The sequence below is a fragment of the Bos javanicus genome, chromosome 11 (assembly GCF_032452875.1).
Source record: "Bos javanicus breed banteng chromosome 11, ARS-OSU_banteng_1.0, whole genome shotgun sequence".
Lineage (NCBI taxonomy): Eukaryota > Metazoa > Chordata > Mammalia > Artiodactyla > Bovidae > Bos > Bos javanicus.
Window position 1 is genome coordinate 90,416,344 of NC_083878.1, and position 20,695 is coordinate 90,437,038.

Here is a 20,695-nt window from a genome sequence, read left to right on the forward strand (position 1 = left end):
TTAATTTTATAAGCAAAATGGGGATAAAAAGAGGGCCTAGTACATGGGATTATTGTAAGGATTAAATATGATAACGTAATCATAGTATTTAGCTCAGTGGTTGGCCCATAGAAACAACATAGCAAATTTTAAAACTATACTTAAATGATTGTGGAAAGGATCTGTTTAAGTGTTGATCTCTGCTGATAAGTAAATTAAAAAGTAGCTGTGAAAATCGATTGTTGAGTGGAGACGTTGAACATGATGGGGAAGACATGAGGACACTCATTTCTGCAAATGCACTGAAATGCAGCTCCGGAAAAGGTACAGAGATGGATGAACATGCAGAGAAAACAAATAAGCAGGAACCATGGACAACAGGCACAAGTGCACACATCTCACATGCTAGCAAAGTAAGGCTCAAAATTCTACAGGTAAGGCTTCAACAGTACGTGAACTAAGAACCTCCAGATGTTCAGGCTGCATTTAGAAAAGGCAGAGGAACCAGAGATCAAGTTGCCAACATCCACTGGATCATCAAAAATGCAAGAGAGTTCCAGAAAAATATCTACTTCTGCTTTATCGACTACACCAAAGCCTTTGACTGTGCGGATCACAACAAACTGTGGAAGATTATTAAAGAGATGGAAATACCAGACCACCTTACCCGTCCCCTGAGAAACCTGTGTGCAGGTCAGGAAGCAATAGTTAGAACCAGACACGGAACCAAAGACTGGTTCCAAATCGGGAAAGGAGTACATCAAGGCTGCATATTGTCTCCCTGATTATTTAACTTGTATGCAGAGTACATCATGCAAAATGCTGATCTGGGTAAAGCACAAGCTGGAATCAAGACTGCAGGGAAAATACCAATAACCTCAGATATGCAGATTATACCATCCTTATGGCAGAAAGTGAAGAACTAAAGAGCCTCTTGATGAAAGTGAAAGAGGAGAGTGAAAAAAGTTGGCTTAGAACTCAACATTCAGGACACTAAAATCATGGCAACTAGTCCCATCACTTCATGGCAAATAGATGGGGAAACAATGGAAACAGTGAGAGACTTTATTTTGGGGGGCTCCAAAATCAATGCTGATGGAGACTGTAGCCATGAAATTAAAAGACACTTGCTCCTTGGAAGAAAAGCTATGACCAACCTAGACAGCATATTAAAAATCAGAGACATTATTTTGCCGACAAAGGTCCGTCTAATCAAGGCTATGGTTTTTCCAGTAGTCATGTATGGATGTGAGAGTTAGATCATAGAGAAAGCTGCTGCTGCTGCTGCTGCTGCTAAGTCACTTCAGTCGTGTCCAACTCTGTGCGACCCCATAGACAGCAGCCCACCAGGCTCCCCCGTCCCTGGGATTCTCCAGGCAAGAACACTGGAGTGGGTTGCCATTTCCTTCTCCAGTGCATGAAAATGAAAAGTGAAAGTTAAGCCGCTTAGTCATGTCTGACTCTTAGCGACCCCATGGACTGCAGCCTACCAGGCTCCTCCATCCATGGGATTTTCCAGGCAAGAGTACCGGAGTGGGGTGCCATTGCCTTCTCCGAGAGAAAGCTGAGCACTGAAGAATTGATGCTTTTGAACTATGGTGTTGGAGAAGACTCTTGAGAGTCCCTTGGGCTGCAAGGAGATCCAACCAATCCATCCTAAAGGGAATCAGTCCTGAATACTCATTGGAAGGACTGATGCTGAAACTGAAGCTCCAATACTTTGGCCACCTGATGTGAAGAGCTGACTCATTGGAAAAGACCCTGATGCTAGGAAAGATTGAAGGCAGGAGGGGAAGGGGACGACAGAGGATGAGATGGTTGGATGGCATTACAGACTTGATGGACATGCGTTTAAGCAAGCTCTGGGAGTTGGTGATGGACAGGGAAGCCTGGCATGCTGCAGTCCATGGGGTTGCAAAGAGTCGGACACAACTGAGCTACCTAACTGAACTAATGGACAACAGGGGCTTCCCTGCAGATTAGCAGTAAAGAACCCACCTGTCAATGCAGGAGACTAGGTTCAATCCCTGGGTCAAGAAGATCCCCTGGAGGAGGGCATGGCATCCCACTCCAGTATTCTTGCCTGAGAAATCCCACGGACAGAAGTCTGGCAGGTTATAGTACATGGGGTCACAAAAGAGTCGGACAGACATGACTGAGCAGCTAAGCCACCACCACATGGACAATAGGGCTCCCTGAAAGGCCACTTGGATCCTGGCTGCTCAAGGGTCCCTCGGCTTCCATGAAGGTTCCCTGATTCTCTGTTCCTTTTCAGCATTCTCCAAGGGAGCAGGCCTGCTCCAATCACGTCTGAAGCTCATAGAAAACCCCATTTACAGTCAACCTGCATAGAAAAGCCAAAGGAAAGAGTCAATGCAATTAACCCAGAATGAAATCCTGCTTCGAAAAAAAAAAAATCCTCCCACTCTATTCTTGGATTTATAGCTCAAGGTTTTCACTGGAATGGCTCTTGTAAATTAATTGCAGACACAATTGTCTACGGGCATTCTCCGAAGAAGTGGCAAGCAGTTAATTGCACCCCAAATTAGCCAATTCTGCCCATAATTAACCATTTGAAGACAATTAATTGCATGCATAATATTTGCACCTGCAACTAATTGGAGACCCTTATATTGTTCCTGGAAGAAATAAATAAGTAACAACAACAACCACCACCAAAGAACAAGGGGCCACTCTCAAAATGGAGTCATTTATAGACAAAGCTTCCAGGAGCCCAGGAAACACTCTCTGTGTCACAGCTGCATTGGTGGAGAAGCAATTTTAAACCGTCCAGGACCAGTGAGGTTTGCAGGACATTATTTGATCCTTTTTTTTTTTTTTACCATTTTTTTTCTCTTCCTATTGTTAATGAGAACGAGCAGTACTTAATTTTTTCAATTATGCAAGCAAAATACATAAAACTACACAGGTTTGGAAAAATCAGAACATCCCATCCCATATCAAAATAATGGTGTTATTTTAAAACAAAGACTGAGTTCTCTTACCTTTGCTCCTGCTCTCGTTTCACTTATGGGGTGTGTGCGTGTGTTCAGTCAAGGCTGTCATGTCTGATTCTTTGCAACCTCGTGGACTGTAACCAACCAGGCTCCTCTGTCCATAGGATTCGCCAGGTAAGAATAGTGGAGTGGGTTGTCATTTCCTCCTCCAGGGCATCTTCCTGACCCAGGGATTGAACCCACGTCTCCTGAATTTCAGGCAGATTCTTTACCCACGGAACCACCTGGGAAGCCCTGTTTCACCCATACACTGACTAAACATGCTTTTAGAAGGAGAAAAGAAATAAATGTTCCCCCAGACCTTGAGGGCCTGAGAAGAACACATATGCATCATGGTATACTTCTGCTGGCGAGTGGGGTCTGTGGATGAGCACAATCTGTTTTAACTCTTTAAGAAAACAAGTGGCTGTGATTAATAGTAAGAAGGACAGTACTAACAACCATCACAACAATAACTGCAGTTACGTGTAGTAAACGCTGTGACCAGTCCTTCACCTAAGCTCACTTAAATTGTTATCACAATTCAAAAGAGAGATTCTGTGCCCATTCTGTGGATGAGAAAACTGTTCATTGGAGCTGCCTGATTTTCCTAATTACAGAGGTTATCAGTAAACTTGGGTAATTCAACTGACAGCAAGTGCTCAGCACAGCTCCTGAAATATAGTCAACAATCAACTAAGGTCAGTGAAGTGTCTGTAGCCCTGGGAATTGCGAAGTTTACTCTCTTTTCATGGATATGTTGAGGATGGAATTGTAAACCTAAAAGGTGATACTGTCCTGAGTGGATCATATGAAATAAACTGATGCAAATTCAGTAACAAAGGCAAGAGAATAATACCATTGTCATCCTCATTTTACAGATGCTTAAACTGATTCAGGGAAATGTTAAATAACCTGCTCAAGAATATACAACTGGTGAGATGAGAGAAGGGATTCAAATACTGACGTTCTGACTCTAGTTTAGCTACTACACAATTTTGCCTTTTATAACCTAGACAGATGGATTTGTCTGTAAAAATGTATGCGTGTGTGTAAATCTGGATATGCTGGAGCTGTCAAAAATCAATACATATTTTGAACTTCCCTGGTGGGCCAGTGGTTAAGACTCCAAGATTTCGCTGCAGAGGGCACCAGTTTAATCCCTGATCAGAGAACTAAGATCCCACATGCCATACAGCATGACAAAAGAAAAAAAAATTAGAGAGCATATAAAAATTGGCCTAGATGCTAAATGTTCACTCTCACATGACAACAGAACCACTGTCCCTGATTTAGGAAGAGCGCTGGGAGAATATTCTCCTTCATGCCCACATCCAAAGCCCACTAGCTGAAGGTCAGTCCCATCCTGCAAGGGCATGACCTCCTTGACTCAAGAGGCATATGAAGAGTTCTGGAGAGGAGGAGCTGGGAAGAGCAAGCAGGAGGAAGATGCACAGCTAAGTGTGGGGGCCAGACCTCAGCAGATTGGAGGCAGAGAGGAGGGGCTAGGGATAGTGGTCCCAGATCACAGGATGGGTGGAAGCAACTGGAGAAATGGAGGAGCTGTGTGGGGCAGAGGAGCCACCCCCAGTCCAGGTCTTCTTAGGATCCTGGGGTTCCACTGGAACCTTGAATGCAGCTGAACAGGTTTCCTGAAGGAGCCTTGTTTGTGAGGCTGAGGCTACACTGTGATACAAGCTTCAAATCCTAAAGGTTGATCTTCTTTCTTTTGTATAAGAAAGCTTAGGAGCGCCCACTAAATATTTGATGAAGGATAAAGATAACAGTGTTCAGGCAAATGGAGCAGATGGAGTGGGGGCTCCCAATGGCCCCCAGGTCAGTACATCAGCAAGAATCAGCACCAGAGCTGATACACAACCCAGGCAGTCAGGGAAAGCAAGAAACACCAACTCTGAGGGTGTATAAGATTTATCATATGACAATGATAAGCTTTCAAGACATCAGAAAATGTATGTTCATTTTTCCCTTATTTAATAAAAAAAAAAATCTGAAACACACACGGTCAACTTTATACTAATACAAGTTCTGAACTGGACACACAAGGACTAGGTAGGATCCTTGCCACGGGTCTAGATCTCCTCCTCATCTGGTGGACAGAAATTCATTCATCAAAATATCGAGAGAAAGGTTTTATCATCAGACACAAATCCAAATGACTCTTCCTTTAACACTATTTTTCAGCTTGTGCACAAGATAAGAGCGTGTTGTCAACGTCCTGATGAATCAAGGCCCTGCAGCCGTGTGTGCACATCTACACCTGCACACACTTACCTTCCTCCATTTCCCAGCATGGTGTTGTTATTCAATCATGTCTGACTGTGACTTCATGGCCTGCAGTATGCCAGGCTTGCCTGCCCTTCACCGTCTTCCAGAGTTTGTTCAAACTCATGATAGTTCCTGATCAACAGAAAGAAGCATTAGTTATCTAGGCGCTCTTAAAACAGCTGTTTTCTCCTAGTAAAGAAATCCTTCGTTTCTTTTCTCCTTTTCATTCCTTTGCTTCATTATCCATCCTTTGTGGCTGTCCAGTCACTCGGTTGTGTCTGACTCTTTGTGACCCGTGGACTGCAGCACACCAGGCTTCCCTGTCCATCCTAGTGCATGTGTGTGTGTTTCCACAGCTGAATGTGAAGTGTGTAAGACCATATTCTACTTCCCTTTCCTTTTTAACATATGAGTACAGCTTGTATTGTACAATCTGATATTCACCAGGACCATTCAGAAATTGACAAAAGCCACTTTGTTATCTAATATGCAAGACCTTTGGGGTCTTACAAGAGGGGACACCCAGTTCACTGTGTTGATGCTTCTTATTTACCCATTTCAGTTGAGAGACAGATCCATTTTGCCTTATGGAATTACACTCTCACAGAAGGGGGTTTACAATCCAGTGTAGAGGGAGGCAGCAACTAATATGTGTAATAATATGAGTTCAAAAATATCCCTGTGGATGAGGAAACCACAGATAATGGGTGGCTGCAGTTCTGGCATCTAGATATCTATGAAAACATCCCCGAATGCATATAACAACCACATGTAGCTAGAGATACTTAGCAGGCTTGATGGGATGGGTCTCCTGATCAAGATAAGACAGTGTGAAGATAGAAAAGTTATTAAATAACTGTAGCCACCCATTATCTGCGGTTTCCTCATCCACGGGGATTTTTTTTAAACTCATATTATTATACACATTAGTTGCTGCCTCCCCCCACACTGGACTGTAACCTCCCTCTGTCTCCAGGAGAAGGTCAGCAGGTAATTCACGTGTGTGGGGGGCGCTGGGGGCATCCGTCACGGACTGACCGCTGCGGCCACTGTTTCCTGTCTGACTCCCCTTCCCTCTCACCTACCAGAACGTGAATCTAAAGCTTCCTTAATAAAGCTGGCAAACGCCCCTGCTACACATATGCTGTATGAAAGGAGACCAATAGCCTGCGGTCTTCTCTCTCCCCAGGTAGACGCAAGCCCTTCCCCCGGGGAGGGGCTTCTGAGAGGAGGACCGAGCTGACGGTGGAGAAACAGAGAAGAAAAATCAAGACCTCGCTCTGGTCAGGCTCCCAGACCACCTCTGCTTCCATATTGATGCTCATATTGGTCGCTACTCTCTTGGGAACCCCTAGGGTACCACCCTCTAGGCAACCCCCGCCCCATCCCTCCCCCTCCCCAACGGAGGCACACAGCCAGGCTTCCCAGCGCCTCGAGGTCCCGTGAGCAGGAGCTCACCCAGGCAAAATTCAGACAGACGCGCGTTCTCCGACGGATGCTGGGGCACGCCGAGCCCCGTTGGCGCGGGGCCTCGTGCCTTCCCAAACAACACGAACATCCCCTCAGCCTCCGAGCGGTGAGCCCCGAAGATCCAGCATCTCGGACCCCCGCGCCTCCGCTTTGGAGCGCCAGTTGCTGCAGAGCCTTTTCTCACGTTATTTGCAAGATGCTCACCTTCTTCAGTCTTCAGACACAATCTAATTGCCGCCTGCCAGGCAGGGGCGAGGTGTAAAGTGCGGTCCTATTCCATGGGGCCCCGCAGATCTGAGCAGTGGAAACAAGGGGATGGAGGGGGCGGGGAGAATCAGAAAGCAGCTTCTTGTTCATTAACCAGTGTGCCCAACCCCACCATGCATACGTTAAACAAACAACAACAACAGCAACAAAAATCAGTTGCTTAAAAAACTGGAAAAGAACAAAAGCTCACAAAACCAGGAGCTACAGGCAGATGGATTCACACGGGCGGGGGTGAGGTGGGGGTTGGGGGTGGGCGACAGCCTGATCTCAGAGTCGTCAGCTCTCTTTCCCCAGCCTGGCGGCCACTTCGCTCCATCCTCAAGGCTTCCGTCGAGGCTGGCCTCTCAAGTGAGTCAGACACTGAGGGTCTGTTTCATCAAAACCACACCGTTCTTTGACCATGGTTCCTGGCAGTTCGGGCTTAGAGATGAAATATTAATGAAAAAGGGAGGAGACGGAGAAAGAAAGCCACTGAGTGGGTTTAATACTTTGTTCTGGGATCATCTCTGGGAGGGAAGACAAAAGAAACGTCGGAGCAGGCCTGTGGAGTCCATTTTGCCTGAGAAAAAGGCTGGAGTTGAAAGCCAAGGTCTGGGCATTTTCTGACCTTGGTGAGATAGGTTATAATTAGTGCTTGGTTACACAAGCACATTAAAAATACCCAGGAAAAGATCTTGAGACTAAGCAAAAATTTCTTAGGAATACCAGCAAACGCTCAATCTGGAAAAGAAAAATAATTGACAAATTGAACTTTGTTAAAATTAAGAGCTTCTGCTCTTTGAAAGACACTGTGATGAGAATGAAAAGACCAGTCACAGATCATTGACTGAAAATACTCATAAATAATGTGTCTGATAAAGAACTTGGGTATGGAATATATAAGGAATTATCACAACTCAATTATAAGGGGGATGACAGTTAATGAGTACTGGGTTTCACTTTGAAATGAAATTGTTTGAAATTAGACACTGGTAATGATTGCACAGCTACGGATATATGTATATATTTAGTATAAATGTATATAGTTAATTTATACATGTTAAAACTCACTAAATTTTATAGTTTAAATGGGTAAATTGTATGTGAATTATTTCTCAATAACACTATTCCTTAAAATCAAAAAAAAAAAAAAAAAAACCAACAACAACAACAATAAAAAACACCCAGTACAAAAAAAAAAAAAATCAAGCCTATGGGAGAGCCTCTGTATTATATTATTGCCCTTGTGGGATGAGAGCCAGCAGTAAGTTCACGTCACAGCTTCTGGTGGACGTCCTCACCCTGTGTGGAGTAGAGCAGAATTCTGTCCACATCACCACGTGTAGACTCTTGTTCAGCAGCTCCAGCAGGCAGTGGAGAACTGTCTTTGATTTTCACTGGGCAATAGCAGAGAGTCCTGTGACTTGGATAAACCCACAGGGGCGTAGGTGGGCATGTGAGAACTTGGCAAAAGAAATAAGCAGATATTTCACCTTTAGACATAAAGTGGTGCTCTGAAAAAATACATATATATCTTTTAAAATTTTCTCTTTTTCAGACTTCTACTGAAAATATGGCTTTTTAATAAATATTACTGGTATAATTGACTGTGAACAAAAAAAATAGTGTATGTTATTACTTTACAATGGAAGTTAAAAGTCCCTTACAAGTTGATTGACACAATTACAAAAAGAAAACATCAAATATCATTGACAAAATAGAATTTGCTTAAGATTTCAAGGCAGAATCCTTTCTTGTTTCGATTTTTTTTTTTGCTTTTTTAATTTTTATTTTATATTCACCTTTTAAAATTTTCTAATTGTTTATGACAATTTTAGTCTATCTATATATTGTCTGGGAAATAACTCTGCTTTTATTTTAACAACCAACATTTATTTGGCTAAAACATACATATCCTTAACATGTCTAAAGGATGGGTTAAAATAATTAGGAAGCAAGTACAATATTTTATGTAGAGAAAGCTTAACTGAATTCAGTGACTGGCCTGTGGTAGAATCCTACTCTGGGCACTTTGGGGACCTGAAATTCAGCATTCACTCCTTGGTCCGCACACCCCATCACCTCCTCTCCTGGTGAAACCACGAGCCCAGCTGCAGTCCACTGGCATGTGGCATTCCCCTTTCCTTTGTCAGAAATCTATGAGAAACATCTGTCGGTTTTACCAAGAGAGAAGCCTCAGATAATGAAGATCAGGCAACTAAGCTCTTACTGTTTTCCAGATGCCTTTGAATTCTACACGCAGGTAAGTGTAAGAACCAGTCAAACATGCCTGAGGCTGCCCACTAAGGATGCTGTGTCCTGTCCAGGGAGATCCTCTACCTGGCCTATGTCTGCCCACCTTCAGACTTGCAGAGATTGTTTGTCTGAATTAACCTTCTAGTAACTGTTTCTGATTAATTATCGTATCCTTCAAATGTTGGGGATAGAGTCTTTTTTCTTATTTCCTTAAATTTTACACGATGCCACGGACAGGAACTTTGGAAATTTAAAGCACTTGATCATGTTCTTAATGGATTTTTTTTTTTTTAAGCTATGTTTCAGGTATAGGAATTAGTCAGAGAAAGGTTAGATAATTGAATTTTCCTGAAGCTAGAAATGAAACAAACCCTACAAACATGCTCTTATGTCTAAAGGGCTCCCCAGGTGGCTCAGATGGTAAAGAATCTGCTCGCAATGTGGGACACCCAGGTTTGATCCCTGGTTTGGGAAGATCCCCTAGTAGAGGGTATGGCAACCCACTCCAGTATTCTTGCATGAGAATCCCATGGACAGAGAAGCCCGGCAGTTACAGATCCAAAGGATTGCAAAGAGTCAGACACGACTGAAGGGACTTACTTTACTCTTGTCTAAAGAGCTTCAGTCTCACATAATGCAGGCTGCTCTGCTAGCAGTGTTCCAGGATAAACAATGGAACTCATGTTTTCAAAAATTTTTCATGTCATGGTGATTCCAGGGCGAGGGTAGAGTAGGTACATTTTGAGCCTGGAACATTGTTTTATACCAGAAAGTAGTAAAGTGCTCAAAACCAAGACAAGGATAAGTCACGGAGACTCTGCAGCCAGGCTGGGGGATATCAAGATAATTAAACTGTAATAACCTTGAGTCCAGAGTTCATACCAATAATACATAAGAAACTGGGGACTGAGAAGGGGCTCTTATTTCTAGTAGAACTTCTAAGGCAAGCTAGTAAATGTGAAAAGAATGTAGCAGAATGAAATCCATCATTTCTCAAACCTCACAGTAAATACTGATTCATGAAAAAAATCATCCATTTATCCTAAATCAAGAGGGACATTCTGATGAAGAACAGAGCAGTATTTATTTGCATAGCTTATCAGCTCCAAAATAAAATTATAAACTACAGTGCCAGAGAAATCAGAAAATCTTTTGATGGGGTGATTACAGCCATGGATATCTTGGGCTTCTAGATCAAGTTCCTGGAGGAGGACACAGCATCTCCTAAGCCGTGTTACAGCCAAAACATGAGCTGGTGTAACCATGGAGCAACAGCAGGCAAACCCCAGCTCAGAAACATGGTGTTAAAATGGAAAGGCAGTGTATTCTCCAAAAATGTCCATGTCGTAAAAGACAAGGAAAGATTATAGAAATGATCCAGACTAAAAGAGATGAGAGAGACAAAAACTGCAATAAAATAATAGGTTAGATAGAAGTATTATACCAATACTAATTTCACTACAGCTTATAACTGTGCTACATGTATATATGTACATATTAGTGTATATAATGTGCACTGAAGTATTTAGGATAGAGGGTTATAATGCATAGGACTTATTCTCATATGATCCAGAAACAATCGTATGTGTATATATGTGTATGTGTGTGTATGTGTTTATTTTCTCAGTCGTGTCTGACTCTTTGTGACCCCATGGACTGTAGCCTGCCTGGCTCCTCTGTCCATGGGATTTCCCAGGCAAGAATACTGGAGTGAGTTGCCATTTCCTCCCCCAGGGGATCTTCTTGACCCAAGGATTGAACTTGCATTTCCTGTGTGTCCTGCATTACAGGTGGATTCTCTAACTGCTGAACCATCAGGGAAGCTCCACGTATCTGTATCTATATATCTCAATATTGATCTCAATCTCTATCTCTGTCTTTATCTATATCATATCTGGAGATAGAGAAAATACAAATACAGTAAAAAATTCAAAACAAATCTATTAATGGATCAAGAGTATATAGGTGTTCTTTATACTCTTATTTTTTATTCTTGCAACATTTTTATGAATTTGTAAGTTTTTCCAAATGCTTCTGGAGAGTTTGAGAACATCGTTTATTTCATAGGAGGGAAAGCAGGAGCTGGATTCAGTAAACAATATATCCATGGTACCAAAGAGCTCCATGACGGAGCTGAGACTTCAGCCACATTTCCCCAGACCCCCCTTCCCCCCTCACCCCTCCCACTGACTGGTGCCCCTCACAGTGCCCCAGAGCCTCTCCCTTCTGGATGTGAAATCCCCTGTGACCTTTCTCTTCCCTTTCTCCATTGTGGGTTCCACTTGTGAAAAGGCGAGGTGACCACCTTCCGCAGTGCAGTGTTTGCAACCTTAGATGTGGAAGCAAAGACTGACTGCCCAGTGGAAACTCTAGAGTCGCAGTTTCACTGGTGCCCACACATTCAGGCCTGAGAAGGAAGCTGCCTCACCAGCATTTCTGGGGCACTGGAAAGAAAAGAGGAAGCCTTACAATGCGGAGATGTTTGTACTCAGAGACATAAATAAGTGAGGACGGCGGCTCTGGTGAATGCCATCCATGTCTCTGATTATTTTGGAAAGGGCTGCATTAGCATCATTGTTTCGTTTGTCTTTTCATGATCATGTGGTTTCTAGTAGCAGTGTGGAAGAGGGCAGCTATGAAAAAAGCACCCTCTTACACACGACAGCTACACAACCTGAGTGAGTACACAAGGGATTCCCTGCGGGCACAGGTGGCTGAAGGGGAACAGGCGATGTTGAAGGAAAGCTGACACTTGAGCAAATAGTCAGTATGGAGCGTGTCCCCAGGTCATCCCCTGCCACCACGTAGGGTGACCACACCGGCCCCGGTCGACCATGACTCTCACCCAAGCTGAGACTCCAGCCACGTATGTGGAGCACCCAGCACCCTGCCACACTCATTCACTCAGTGCCAGGAGCATCCATACCCCTCTGTCATTTGAAAAGAAAAAAATAAAAAGTCTAACTGATGCTTTAAGAAATGGAATCTGTTCTTGGGATTCGTTCATGTCACAGAAAGCTATTGTTTACAGATAACCCTGGAAACTTTGCCAGGAGTACATCAAACCACACCATTACTGGACACCATAGCTGTGGCCAACGACAATGACGGTTCCCACCCTGTAGCCACCTGGGCCCAGCTGCCCTTCACGGTCCTCTAAGGATGGCATTTTCCCATAGAGATCTGGAGAGGCAACTGCAAAGTGGAAGCAAGACTGTCAGAAAAAGTGTGACACTCCTGCACAAACCATCTGCTTCCCCCACTCAGGTAGGATGCTGTAACTTGCACACCTGCCTCAGGAAGGCCAGTGCCTTGCTTTAAAGAGCTGCTGTTTCAGGAAGAATTGCTCTATTGGTTTGTTTAGAAGAAGTGTCTGGGGATGAGCTGGGTGAACTTGGGAAGCAGAAAGCCCTTTAGCTTAACAAAGAGAAGAAGACCAAATATCTACAAAATAGTATGGAATACAGAGAAAACCAGACCTAGATTTCAGAACTAATGGGCACCTTGCTACTAATGCATAGACTGGCCCTTCTTGGGTCTAACACCAGTTTATGCCTCTGAAACATGCTCATTTAGGAAAGCCCCACACCCCCATGGTGGATGCTGCTGTGAAAGGAAAGGGATGAGAACTGGGGTCTGAGCATTTGTCCCAGACAGATCTGAGGACCAGATAAACTATGAGAAGATGCTGGTGCCTCCTTGGGCCCTGAAGAAGGTTGCACATAAAGAGCCACACTTTTGAATGCTCCCACCCTTCCCCTGCCACCACAAGATACTTTTATTCTGTCTTCTTAGCGAGAGCAAGGATTTCAAATCAGCCAGAAAGAATGGAATATCTATTGATCAAAGTCTGTAAGAGCTGATCTCATGAAAGAGCCTAATGTTAGTATTACATCAAATTATTTAGGTTCTACTCTATGGCCTAACCCTGGCAGGAAACTTTTGAAGAATAAAGAAAATGTACCATTCTGACTTTAATGCAGAAAATAAAGTTTTCACTCATTTTTTTCTTGAAAATCAACAGACCCTCTCCTACATCATAAGGGCGGGAAATATGTATTGCCAAGTTTAACTTCTGCCATCCAGTCACCAAGACTGAAGACAAAAAGGAGATGAGGAATTTCCGATAAATGGTGTTCTTTCCAAACGAACGGTCTCTCTATTCACTGCTTCCATAGACGCCTCCTGGGCCTCATGTTTTCAAAACCACAACCGTCTTTTACTTTATCCTGAATAATTTGGGGGTAATCTTACAGCCCAGTCCTGCCTTTCAGAGAAATACGTGTGGAATTTCTCTCTGTGCTCCTTTCAGGCAAGAAGATAATTCACATTTTTGAGAAGCTCCTGCTTTTTCTTCTCTGCCTCAGCTATAAGCATCCTAATAATTTCTAATTACTTGGCCTTGGGAAGGATGAGGAGTGGGCGGCTCTGCTCGGAGCTCGGCATCTTTGTTCTGGGTTGGCTGGCATGCACCTCTCTCTGCTCATGTTGGTAGAGAACAGAGAATAGATTCTAATTAAATCCCATATTTTTCAGATAACTCAATCAAGTAAATTGACAACAATGTTATCAGTGAGCCTGTTGTCATGTTTGATCAAGTTCTTTCCAGAGCTATATAATCTCTCATAAAACCTCTCTGAATTGTACTGTTCAGAGGACCCTTTGAGCAGACCTATTTTTCTCTTTTTTTCTAGAATCCATGAGCATAGAGGGGGTGAGGCAGTGATGTTTTTGAGGCTAATATCACTCACATAGAGTGATTCTTAGTTTCTGTTTTTTGTTTTTTTTTTTTAGTTAACAACTTCCCCTCATCTTTGACTTTTACTGTTTTGCTATAAAACCCCACTCAGGACACACAATGATGTGTATTTTTCATTTATTACTAAAGTGGAAAGAATAAGGTGCTTCAAGACTCAGTTCAGTTCAGTCGCTCAGTTGTGTCTGACACTTTGCAACCCCATGCACTGCAGCACACCAGGCCTCCCTGTCCATCACCAACTCCTGGAGTTTACTCAAACTCATGTTCAATGAGATGGTGACGCCATCCAACCATCTCATCCTCTACCGTCCCCTTCTCCTCCTGCCTTCAATCTTTCCCAGCATCAGGGTCTTTTCCAATGAGTTAGCTCTTCACATCAGGTGGCCCAAGTATCAGAGTTTCAGTTTCAGCATCAGTCCTTCCAATGAATATTCAGGACTTCTCAAAGCTGAAATACATCCAATATTTACTGTTTTCCAAGCCCGGTACCTGCATCTCCCATGCATTATTTTGTCCAAGGCCTAGAACAACCCAAGTATTAATTGTACTTTGGAGAAGAGGAAACTGAAGTGCTGTGCAAACTAAATATCTTGTTCAGGTCACAGAGTAAAGAAAGTATCTCAAAACTTACAGAGTAGATGGGGAGCAGGAAGTAAAACATAAAACCGCTCTGTGCTGGGCAATTAAGTTCTGATCTATGGGTCCACATCTGTTAGGGTTCTAACAGGAAATAGATCCTGAATAGGAGGATTTATAAAGTTTTATTTGCAAAGATGCTAATGACAGAGCTTGGGGTGGGTTGTAGGACTTTGGAGGCTGCCATCAATTGAGCTATTATAGCCCCCAGCACCAGTACTGGGGTGAGGGGAGGGAAGAGCTCTGAGAGGCTGCCAGGAAACAAAGACGATGGTGTACATGCAACCAGGTGCAAGGAGAGGGTATCTGAAGACCCTCACTCGGGGAAACAGCCGGAGGCCACCCCGCAGGGACAGAGCTGAGACCTCCTTCTCCTGCTTCACACCCCTGCAGGGGAAGCCCTCCTGGAGTCCAAGGGGTATGGCAGTCCTGCCAGGGGAGGAGGAGAAGGGGGAGGGAGAGGTCCTGGAGGGAGAGGGGAGATCCAGAGTGCAGGCTCCATTCTCACTTCCCATCCGTGACCCTGCTTCTCCTTTCTGCACCTGTCTCTTGCCTGGTGTCTGCTTCTCCATTTTGGACTCCCTTAGAGGGATATGGATGACCCACAATGATGACAAAGAAGGTATCTTCATTTCCGGGGCCAAACACAGGGGAGGTGAAGCTAGAGGAAAGCTTATAAACAGGGCAGGTGGAAGAAGGCTAGACTGTGAGCTGACCTCCTTCCTAGGGTCCCTGGCCTGGGCGTCACCCTCTTCACCTAATTGGCGATGGGTCACTTGGCTGAAATCCTGACCCATTTATTCATGGCTTTGGCCATCAGATTTTATTCCCTTTAATTAGAACTCTTGCTGAGGGACATTCAGGAGGTTGCCCCACACTCAGGGACCACTCCATTTCTGCTTTATTTCATGCATTTGTTACCACCATTAATAAGCACATGTCATGAGCTTGCATTAAGTTACGCATGCTGGAGCAATAAAGATAATTAAAACCTGCTCTGTCATTAAAGAATGTTCAGGCTGCTAAGAGAATTTTAAAAATTCCTACAAGCAACTTAAATGCACTTTTGGAAAGTGACAAAACCCATGTGGGGGGGATAGATCACAAGTATTAATTGTTGAGAGGAGGGAAGATTATTTTTAATCTTTGAGTCAGAAGCTCAAGGTTCAACTTAATCCCTAGAATCACCTTCCTAGAGACCTGGAATAATTCTGTCCCAGATTTGGGCTTGTACTCTCACCTCCTCCAGGAAGTGACACTGATCCACACTGTACGGGAGCAGATGTATGTTGCTCAATCCTAACCCATGAATGTCTGGGTTTTCATATTTAAGTCTTTTCTCACCAACAAAATAGCCAACTTCTCAAAGACTTCCCTCTGTCTTCTGACTGCCTGTAGCACTGGAGGTGTTTCCAGTCAGCAAACACTCAGTCAAAGACAGATGAGTAGTTTGAAACATAAAGAAATGAGCAATATCCCCGAGTTACACAGCATCGAAGGCTAAGATGAGGCCACCTGGGCGCTGGTGCAATGCCCTGGCTCCATGATACCACCTGGTGTAAAACTCAGTAAGAGGAAGCTAATCTTCCCTTGTGTTTAGATGAGTCCATGGACACTCACAGGCTTCCAGACACATCTCCTCCCTTCTCTTCAGGATTCCAGGAAAATCATGACAGCATTTGAGAAATGTTTCTTTGTATGTCTGGATTCTTTACTCTCTTGTGAGCCCCTGAGGACCAGAATCTGTGTATTATTTGTTTTAGTATCTCTTGTACAAAACAGTTCCTGATGAGTGAAAAGCATCTGGTACTTGTTCTTTGAGAGGTTTCTCCCACTGCTGTTGTCTCTTTTTATTACTTTGTTGTTCAGTCAGTAAGTCGTGTCCAACTCTTTGCGACTCCATGGAGTGCATCACACCAGGCTTCCCTGTCCTTCACTATCTCCCAGAGTTTGCTCAAACTCATGTTTTTCCATTGAGTCAGTGATACCATCTAACCATCTCATCCTCTGTTGCTCCCTTCTCCTGCTCTCAATCTTTCCCAGCAACAGGGTCTTTTCCAATGAGTCAGCTCTTTGCAACAAGTGGCCAAAGAATTAGAGCTTTAGCATCAGTTCTCCCAATTAATATTCAGGACTGATTTCCTTTAGGATTGACTGGTTTGATCTCCTTGCAGTCCAAGGGACTCTACAGCAACACAGTTCAAAAGCATCAACTTTGATGCTCAGCTTTCTTTATGGTCCAACTCTCACATCCATACATGACTACTGAAAAAACCATAGCTTTGACTATATGCACCTTTGCCAGCAAAGTGATGTCTCTGTTTTTTTAATATGCTGTCTAGGTTGGTCACAGCTTTTCTTCCAAGAAGCAAGCATCTTTTGATGTTATGGCTTCAGTCACTGTCTGCAGTGATTTTTAGAGCCCAAGAAAATAAAATCTGTTACTGCTTCCATTTTTTCCCCATCTATTCACCATGAAGTGATGCAACTGGATTCCATGATCTTAGTTTTTTGAATGCTGTTTTAAGTCAGCTTTTTCATTCCCTTCTTTCACATTCATCAGAGTCTCTTTAGTTCCTCTTCACTTTCTGCTTTTATGTATTTTGATAAATCTGTATTTCTCATGTGATTCTTGTCAGAATGTCACATCAACCCCCATTCTACAGATAGGAACATGGAGGCTATAGCAGGTAGAAGAACAGTCCCTAACACCTCCTTCCTGAATCTGTGTCCAAGATGGCTCCAAGCACTTTATATATTCTCATGAAAAGTCTGAGACAGATGAAAGTAAGATCACCATGACTTCCTGGGAGGAAACTGAGGCACAGAGAACAGAGGTAAACCACCTGAGGTCTCAGAGATATTCAGTGGAGAAGCCGGGGTCAAGAATGGTTAGTGCTCAATTTCTTTTTTTTTCAATTGGAGGAAAATTGTTTTATAATATTGTGTTATCTTCTGCCATACATGCATCATGGCATCACCGACTCAATGGACATGAGTTTGAGGCAGCTCCAGGAGTTGGTGATAGACAGGGAAGCCTGGAGTGCTGCAGTCCATGGGGTTGCAAAGAGTAGGACACGACTGAGTGAACTGAACTGACTGACTGCCTTATACCAACATAAGTCAGCCATAGGTGTACATATGTCCCCCCTTCTTGAATCTCCTTCCCACCTCTGGCTCACATTCTGAATGACCCACCAGTTCGCCTTTCTTTAAAGACAGGTCAAGGGCATGTGTGCTAAGTTGCTTCCATTTTATCTGACTCTTTGTGACCCTATGGATCACAGTCTCCCAGGTTCCTCTGTCCATGGGATTCTCTAGCCAAGAATACTGGAGTGGGTTGCCGTGCCCTTCTCCAAGGGCATAGAGATAGCCAAGGAAACACACCACTCCTCTTGTGAAGGATGAAGTCTGTGCTGCTGAGGCTGTCTCCTTCTCTCCAACTGCAGTGCCTCCATCTTGGAGAACTCCTACTAACATCCATTTCACTCACACTAACTCTGTCTCCATCATCACCCCCAGGGTTTGCTTTGTATATTCCGCATAGGAAACATAGGTCTATCTGTCAGTCTTTGGTTTCCAAAACACCAACATCTCTGACTGAATTATCTTCAACCTTTTTAAATACACCAAGGAAGTAAATCCGTCACCTATCCATGCCTGGACTCCCCCCAAAAACACATTTTCAAATGGAGAGCAATGTTGAGAAAGAGCTAAAAATTTGAGATCCATCCCATAATATCTGTGTGACCTTGTCAGTTCTACACATGTACTCTTCCTCATCTGAAAAATAATATTAGTTTTATGATGTAGGAACAGCTACAACAAACATGGTAATCAGCAACGGAGTGTTATGAAGATAAACGAGAGTGGAAAACAGGTTTTAAGATTAATAGTGATCAATGAAATATATGATTAGTATTAATTCAGATTCATTTAGTTCCACTCTATCAGAACTCAAACAGAAGCTCCAATAGTTCAGATGAGTCAGTATCCCAGGCAGCTGGGTGGCAGTCTCCAGACTCCAGCTGTTCATTTATTGGCCAATGTGCATACGGGGTAGGCTCTCCAAACCCATCAGTGTTATATAGTAGAAAGGTCCTGTGGTTCTGGAACGAAACACAATTATGTGACCCTGAGCAAGATATTTGCTTTGCAACATATTTACACTTACAAGAGTTACAATAACTCACAGAGTTGTCTCAGGAATAAAAATTAATGGTAAACATACAGTACCCAGCTCAGGGTTAGAGTTGAAAAAAATGTGCCTTTTCTCCTTCTCTTTGGATAGAAGTATCTTTATGAAATGAAAAGAACTCACAAACAAATTTAAAGTTTCCAGTTATCTAGCACTTTTATTAACAAATAAAGTCGCCAGGGCTTCTCTTTTCTCCTGTGCCAACACTTTGATCATTTTATTGATTTTATACTCCACTTGTGATGAGAATGTCTCTTGAGAAATACCCCCAGCAGGAGGTTTGCTCACAAAGTAAAGGAAAGTTTGTTTGATTAGAGGAGAGATTATTTTGTACTAGCTTTCTCCATATACTACAAAACTCTCTTCTTACAAAACCCCAAAATAATTGTGTGTCTCTTTCCATATCTTATATAAGAGCTACCTACTTACATGAAATAAAGGAAGAAAATTGGTTTGGTGAGTGAGAAGATTTGATTTTACTTTCAGTTCAACAATTTTATTTCTGATATCATGGGGAAAGCATCATTTTATAAGCCTCAGTCTACTCGTCTACAAAAAGGGAATTCTAATGAGGCAAAGTCTGTAAAAGTTCTGAACACAAACCCCTTACATAGTAGGATTGCTTATCAATTTATATTCCCCATCATCTTCTCTCATAAGTGTGTAATCTGAATTTTAAGAAGCTATGTAGAAGTTTCACAAGGAAGGGCAATGTCTCCTGCACAAAAGACACTCTTGGTAAGTGTTTACGTAATTACACTGGATTTAAAAGATATAGAAGGCAAGAAAAGGAGACAACAGAGGACAAGATAGTTGTATGGCATCACCGACTCAATGGACATGAGTTTGAGCAAGCTCTGGGAGAAAGTACAGGGAAGCCTGGCATGCTGCAGTCCATGGAGTCACAAAGAGTAGGCACAACTGAGCAACTGAACAACAACAAAAAGATATAGATAATTCAAATTTGATAGGAATGCACTGATATTTTGTTATTAAAAAGCAATGCAGCATATAATATTTGCATATTTTGAATATGGATGTATTTGCAGCTCAAAATCCACTGTGTTCAAATCTTTTTCTGTTGGTTGATTTATTTTTCACAGATGATCTTGAGTGAGGTAGCAGTTTCATGCGAAGAGACTATATTAATAATTTGTTTGATTTTAAACACTACTCATAAGCCACGTGAAATTTAGAATTTGCATATTTTATTGACTTGAAGATGTATATGTAACACTGATATGAAAGAAAATACTGCCACAAAGGCATAATTGCTAATGCATTAATTGTGAGATGGATCCTTACTTCAAAGATATTAAGGCAAAACGTAATCCAGCAAAATAAATTATTTAACTTCTATGATCTTGAGTTTCTCCATTAGAAAAATAAGGCTGATGATGACTCAGAGTATACTGAAAGAATAACATGAAAAAGGGGATGAATATTCTTTTTAAACTCTAAAACACTCTACAAATATCATTTTTAGACCAAGAGCTCCAAGAGTAAGACATTCAGATACGAGATATGAAACATTTTTTGCCCTCTTGGCCTATTTTGGTACTAAATATTTCTTTTATTTTCTCCCCTGATGATGCTCTCATGGGATGCTTAGGAAATGTCATGATTAGAAAGTAACATATTCTGTTTACTTCATAATATAATTATGGAGAGGCCCTGAATTTGAATGACTTAGGTTTAGGTGTGGACTTCTCGAAGGATTTACTTCAACTTTTAATTGTGGACGGAAGAACCTGGTAGGCTGAAGTTCATGGGGTCACTAAGAGTCGGGCATGACAGAGCGACTTCACTTTCCCTTTTCACTTTCATGCGTTGGAGAGGGAAATGGCAACCCACTCCAGTGTTCTTGCC

At 42.8% G+C, this 20,695-nt stretch overlaps 1 long non-coding RNA gene across 3 annotated transcripts in view; it reads right to left on the reverse strand.

Moving 5' to 3' along the window:
• The window catches only part of LOC133257483 (uncharacterized), a 93,077-nt gene that overhangs the window by 12,077 nt on the left and 60,305 nt on the right, over positions 1–20,695 (reverse strand). For 2 of the 3 annotated variants that reach the window (XR_009739574.1, XR_009739573.1), the window contains exons 2-3: positions 5,268–5,393; positions 1,978–2,323 (exon numbers count right to left, since the gene is read on the reverse strand). This is a non-coding gene — a long non-coding RNA (uncharacterized LOC133257483). Of the gene's footprint in view, positions 1–1,977; positions 2,324–5,267; positions 5,394–6,346; positions 11,374–20,695 lie in introns of those variants that run through there. The other variant, XR_009739575.1, reaches the window with a different exon arrangement.